Genomic DNA, 6,000 nt, shown 5'->3' with positions numbered 1-6,000 from the left:
TGAAGTTCTCTGAGTTGAGAGGCACAGTCCTCCCAGCACCACTCCATGCCCAGGACACCCAAGAGCTTGAGGGATCACACTGCCCTTCCTACCCTAAACAGTCCTTAGGGGACACCCCAGCTGCCAGAACATCATCCCTCCCCAGGTCTGCACCCCTGGGCAGCGCAGCCACTGTGCCCCAAGTGCTGCATGGACACAGGCAGAAGCACTGTCCATGGGACACAGCGCTGCAGGGGTGCACACAGAGGCCTTACCAGCAGAGGTGACAGCCAGCCAGTGTCTCTCCCTGCCTGGCACTGCCAGGCCAGACAGCTCTTACCAGCAGGATAGATGAACGTGGGAAGAGACTTCATGGTCTGGTCAAACCCAGAGTGAACAAAGCAGCGTGATCCAAGGAGTGAGGGGCAGACTCTGCATGGGGACGGAGCCACTGTGCTGGCAGACAAAGGCCCCTTCACTGCCCTGGAAAGATGAGCAGTGTGTGCAATGGCATTGAATCTGGGACAGGGACAGTCACGGTGCGAGCCCTCCTCAGACAGAAAGGCCTTTGTGAGTCAGGAGCATCCCCAGCTCTGCAGTCACCTTTGGTGACCGAGCACAGCCCAAGGCACAGGGCTGGGTGTCCCTGGAGCCAGGTCGTGCCAGAGCCACCCCAGACACAGTCTGTGTGATGGCAGAGTGTGTGGAAAGTGCTGGGAGCACAATGAGCATCACCACATCTCAGCTGGCTCCTTCCAACAAGAGCATGAGCATCAGGGCATGGCCATGGCTGGTGGGGACCATCTTTGCCACTGACACTGCCAGACTGGGATGCACAGTTAGAGGCTGCTGCACCCCCTAACCCCTGACCTGCCATGGGTGTCTCAGCTCCCCCAGGCAGGTGAGGCTACTCCTCTGCAGACTCACTGCAGGGCATGTGCCAGAAGGAGGCCGGGACAGAAAAGGAACCAGGCACAAAAAGCCTCGAGCCTTTTCCAAAGCGTTGTTGTTCCTCCTCTGAGATGGGCTAAGCAGCCAGGGCCATTGCGCAGCCAGGGCCATTGCACAGCCAGCCCATCTGAGCTCTGGGGCGAGCAGAGCCAGGGCTTGGACTGGGGACAGGTGGTGCCGCAGGAACCCCAAGCAGGGGCTGTCCCAGGAGCAGCCACACAGGGTGCAGGAGAAGGGGGTGGGAGGAGTGCCAGGCGTGTGGTACCCAGTTAATGAGCCCAGGACCCATCACAGGACCCAACCCTGGCTTCACAGACCTGCCTGGGGCCCTGCTGCACCAACCTGGCTGTTCCTGCATCTTTCATTCCCTGGGGAAGGGCCACAGGTCTCAGGCACGTGGAAGAGCCAAGCCTGGAAGCTGCACTGTGCTCCAAGGACAAAGCAGGGAGGACATGCTCTGCTGCCAACAGCTGATGCCTCAGCCCTTGTTTTCAACTTCATGTAAGCAGGGAACCCAAGCTGCTCCGGGACATGGTGAAATTGGATCCGTATGTCAACAATTAGAAAGGGGAGGGCTAAGGAAGAAACTTTGCTTTGTTGGCACAACTCTGCCCAGGGAAGAAAACAGAGTCCATGAGCCAGCCCAGAAGTATTTGTGCTGGGGAAAAACAACCCATAAGTAAAAGAGAGGCATGGAGATGGGGCTCACTCCACACCTCCTCTGGGACCAGCTTCAGCTGAAAGTGACAGCAGGTCCTTGAGGACAGAGAAGCTCTTAAGGAGTAGAGTTATAGACTACTCTGAGCTGCAAGGGACCCACAATGATCTTCAAAGACTAACTCTCCTAGAAAGGAGGAGATGGTATCTCACCAGGGAAGCTCTTCTCACTGGGTTGGAGACAACCCACCTTTAAGCCAAGCCCAAGGCAGTCAAATGAGCACTATGAAATACCTGCTGGGATCCCCTCTGCCAAGACCACCTAGGGGTCCCCATCCCCAGTGGCATGCTGCTCACGCAAACAGGAGGTCACCTCTGCCCTGGGGACCCATCCTCTCCACAGCTTGGGAAAGGACAAATGTTTTGCTGACGCTCTGGGTGATGAGCCCAGCCTGCACCCCAATGTGCTTCAGCTGCTCATACAGGCCCTGCTGGCCCCCACGTCCTCAGGGATGTGATACCTGCAGGGCTTGATGGCAAGAAACACTCACCCTCACAGCTTGGGAAAGGCACCCTGCAGGCACGGTGAGTCAGCTCAGAAAGAGGAGTCTGCATGAGCATCTTCAGGGGTGATCTCAGGATTGCATCATTGTAGTGGGAGAGGTTCACCCTCTGTGTTCATGGAGAAGTCCTTGGTCAGCCTGTGTGGATAGGTGTCCACCTGGACAGGTGAATTAGTGCTGATGCTGCAGGCGATGCCTGTGCCTGCAGCACAGCACCCTCAGAGCCACATCAGCTCCCAGCCCAGCTTCAGACCCTCCTCAAACCTCTCCCTCCAGGCACAGATCCTGCACAGCCTGGGCCAAATCCCCTCTCTGCTCCGACTGTTCCCAGGGTAGCTGGGGGGAACAACTGTTCTAGGGTCCCCAAGGAATGTAGCTGTACTCTCCAGCTGCTTCCTCATCCCTTTTTGGGACAGGAGGTCCATGAGACAAACAGGAGTATAGGCAGGCACAGGGTGCTGGCCGTGCCTCACCCTAGTGAAACGTGGGAGCCTGATGCAAGCACGCAGGGAACTTGCTCTGCTGGCAACTTCCACTGTGTCTTTCATCAGCCAAACAGTCTGTTCCATGTTTGTGTCTCTCATCAGCATAGCCAGAGTGGGAATCCTGGGAGGTAAGTATCTGGAATGTGCTAGGAACAGCTAATCCCAGGTTTGTCCTTCCCCGCAGGAGAGGAGGAGCAGGGCAGGTGAGATGGGGCTGCAGGTGCTGGCTGACTTCCCGAGCTGCTGGACAGAAGCATGGGCTCCCAGTGTGGCCACTGCATAGAGCAGGGGCTCCTCCTCACCCTGACCCTGCTGCAGAGTTCCAAGGACCCTGGCTGTGCCTGCAACCCTCGTTGCTGGTGTCTGCACAAGATCCTTTGTCCCCTTCTCCCTTGCAAGGGAGCATGGTCTCTGCCAGACTGCTGGTGTCCTGTCACTGGACATGTCCCTGTCACATGTGTGATGAAGCACTCTGGATCCCCAGCCTGTCCCTGGCTGAGGGCTGTTCTCAGCCAGTGCTCAGCAGGGTGAGAGTTGGGGCGAGCAGGAGATGAGACCTGCCAGCCCTCCCAAGTTCCTGGGACTCATGCAGGAGCTCCTGTGCAGTGTGCTGTGCTGGTGCTGAGACCCCCACGAGATGTTCAAGCCAGCAGTGGAGCCAGGGATCCACAGCCACAGGACAGAGGATGTGATTTCAGGGTGGCAGAGCCAGCCCAAACCACCCCAGTCTGTGGCATGGAGCTCACCCTTGCTGGGAGATGTGCCATGCTTGACCCAGCCTGCCTTTTTGTGACAAGTCACCATGACACTTGAGCCACTGCCTGACATTTCCCGCCCCATGTCCACCAGTGCTGAGCTCTTCAAGAGCTGATGGCCTGCACCAAAGTGCCCTAAAATACCCCAAAACCTCTCCCTCAGTTTGGCATATTTTGGGCTTCCCAGGGTGACCAGCAAGGTCAACATGCACTGGTGGGCTCAGGGGAACCATCTGCCTGCACCCAGAGATGCAGGGCACTCAAATGGGCATTGGTGCCTTCTGAGGGCATCCTGGAGTGCCTCTGGCCCAAATTTCCTAAAGATAAGGTCAGTAAAACTCTCAGGTGTCCATTTTGCCCATTGAAACACTGAGCATCCCGGATCTCCTTCGCATGATGGAGAGCAGTTACCCTGTGACACAAATCTCCTGGGGGAGCTGTGATGGGCAGCAGTGGAGCTGGGTGCCAGCCCCAGGAGCTCTGCCCTGCTGTGTCCAGCTGCGCCCATGGCAGCCAGCAGCTGGGTGCGCTGCTCACCCCCCCAGATAATTATAGCTCTGCTGTTTATATACCCTCAGCCCGTGGCCACAGGAAGGAAGGCTGAAGGACACTCTACGTAACAGAGCTCTCCACCCCTTCCCTGTTCCCCCTCCCACCTGCTCCCCCCGCCCCGTGTGAATTTGGTGTGTGTGACAAGACACCACAGCCCAGCATTGTTTGTCAGAGCTGGTCACAGCCCACAGCTTCCCCTTTCTGTCACCCATAGAACCCTGCTCTGGGCTCTCTAGTCCCTCCTCTGCACAATTTGCAAACTCCTCCTGCATCCCTCAACCTGGCAGCTGCTTGATCCCCCCAGCCTGACTGAGGACATGAAGGCTTGTCCCTGTTCCCATGCACGGCTGAACCGTGTGGGTCCTGCAGCCTATGCCCATCTCCAGAGCTGTGATGGTGGGTCAGTGCTCTACTCTCCACACAGATCAGCCGTGCCCTCTCTGTGTCCATCCTGCCTCCATGCCATCTCCATAGCAATGCCATGCTGCTTGCTGGGCCTGAGCAGGACCAGGCAGGGTAGAAGGGAGCTTCTGAGCCCAGGGGCTGTCCTCTCTGCAGGGACAAGTGACCAGCAGCCATCACTGAGCCCAGGGGCTGTCCTCTCTGCAGGGACAAGTGACCAGCAGCCATCACTGAGCCCAGGGGCTGTCCTCTCTGCAGGGACAAGTGACCAGCAGCTATCACTGGAGCTGCCCAGAGCTGCACTGAAGGGACTGCACAGCTGCAGTGAGGAACAGAGAGCAGAGCCCCTTTCCCACCCATGGAGAAGCGAGCCAGCAGGGCTGGGCTGCAGGATTAGGAATGGGATGGGCTGTGTCCTGCAGGAACGGGCCGGGCCAGCCAGCTGTGGCTGAGCCAGCACTTTCGTGTTTGTTTGGGCTGTTAGATAACTTCGAAAGCAGAAGCTGAAAGGGCTGGCGGCTGAACAGTTTGTTCTTTCCGACTTCCACACACTGCTGCCTCTAAGCTCAGTGCTGTGCCGGGCTTAAACCACAGCCCTGCTGTGCCGCTCGGAGCCGCCCTGTCCCCTCATCCTCACCCCAGCGTATCCCTGGAGCCGCTCCAGCCCGGCTGCTCCAGCCCAGGGCCGAGCTCTGACTCTCACGCTGCCGGAGGAGGAACCAGAGCAGTGGGGATGCTTCCCTGGAGGGGGTTTAGCCCCACAGCCCTGGGCTGGCACAGGGCAAGGGGCTGCTGCCATCTCCTGGCCATGGCCCGGGCTCAGCTCCCAGCAGGAGCTGGTGCTGGTGCTGGTCCTGACTGCAGGAGGACAGAGCCACCCAGGCCGCTCCCCGTGGGCCCAGGAGCAGCTTCACAAAGGCAGGACCTGGCCGGAGTGCATATCACAACACAGGGATGCGGCTGCTCAGTGATGAGGAGGAGCAGAGCCCGGAGTGGTTTATTTACCACTTTGCAACCACGTTGCTCCATGTCACAGAGTGAGAGATAAGCTATCGCTGCTGCAGCTTGGCTTATCAGAGCCACCTCTGCTACTCCAGGCCTGTAGGTGTGCTGGAGGTCAAGCAGAAGAGAGACTCCTGACATGGACAGCACTTGTTTGGCTGCTATCCATGGTGGGGGGGGGCGGACAGCAAAGCTGTTGGCTGTCCTAAGCCAGCTGCTCCTGCCCAGAGAACTGGCCTTGCATGCCACAGGGGGGACAAGATGTGCTGGGCTTGCACCGACTCCATTTGACTAGACTCTGTAAACGATTTTTTATATAACTCTGTTTTCTGATTGCTTCCAGTGCCTTCCAAGTGAAAGCCACAGGCATCCATAGTGTGCATGCCCGGTTGCTATGAAGGGATGAAGGGGTTGGTTCCCCCACTTGCTGTGAAAAGCTGCCCATTCCTGCAGTGAAATCTGATGAGGTAGCAGTGATGCCCCCAGGTCAGACCCAGGGTGCTGGCACCGTGAGCACGCTGGTCCCATCATTGCCACACCAGCTATGCCACAGCTGGGACAGGCCCAGGGAGGGGACACACACAGGCTGGCTTCCCTTGCTCTGGCTGTTTTCCCCAGGCTTCCCCAGCCACATCCCTGCTCTCCATAGCAGCA

Source organism: Catharus ustulatus, chromosome 14 (genome assembly GCF_009819885.2).
Source record: "Catharus ustulatus isolate bCatUst1 chromosome 14, bCatUst1.pri.v2, whole genome shotgun sequence".
Lineage (NCBI taxonomy): Eukaryota > Metazoa > Chordata > Aves > Passeriformes > Turdidae > Catharus > Catharus ustulatus.
Note: the sequence above shows the minus strand (reverse complement) of the source record.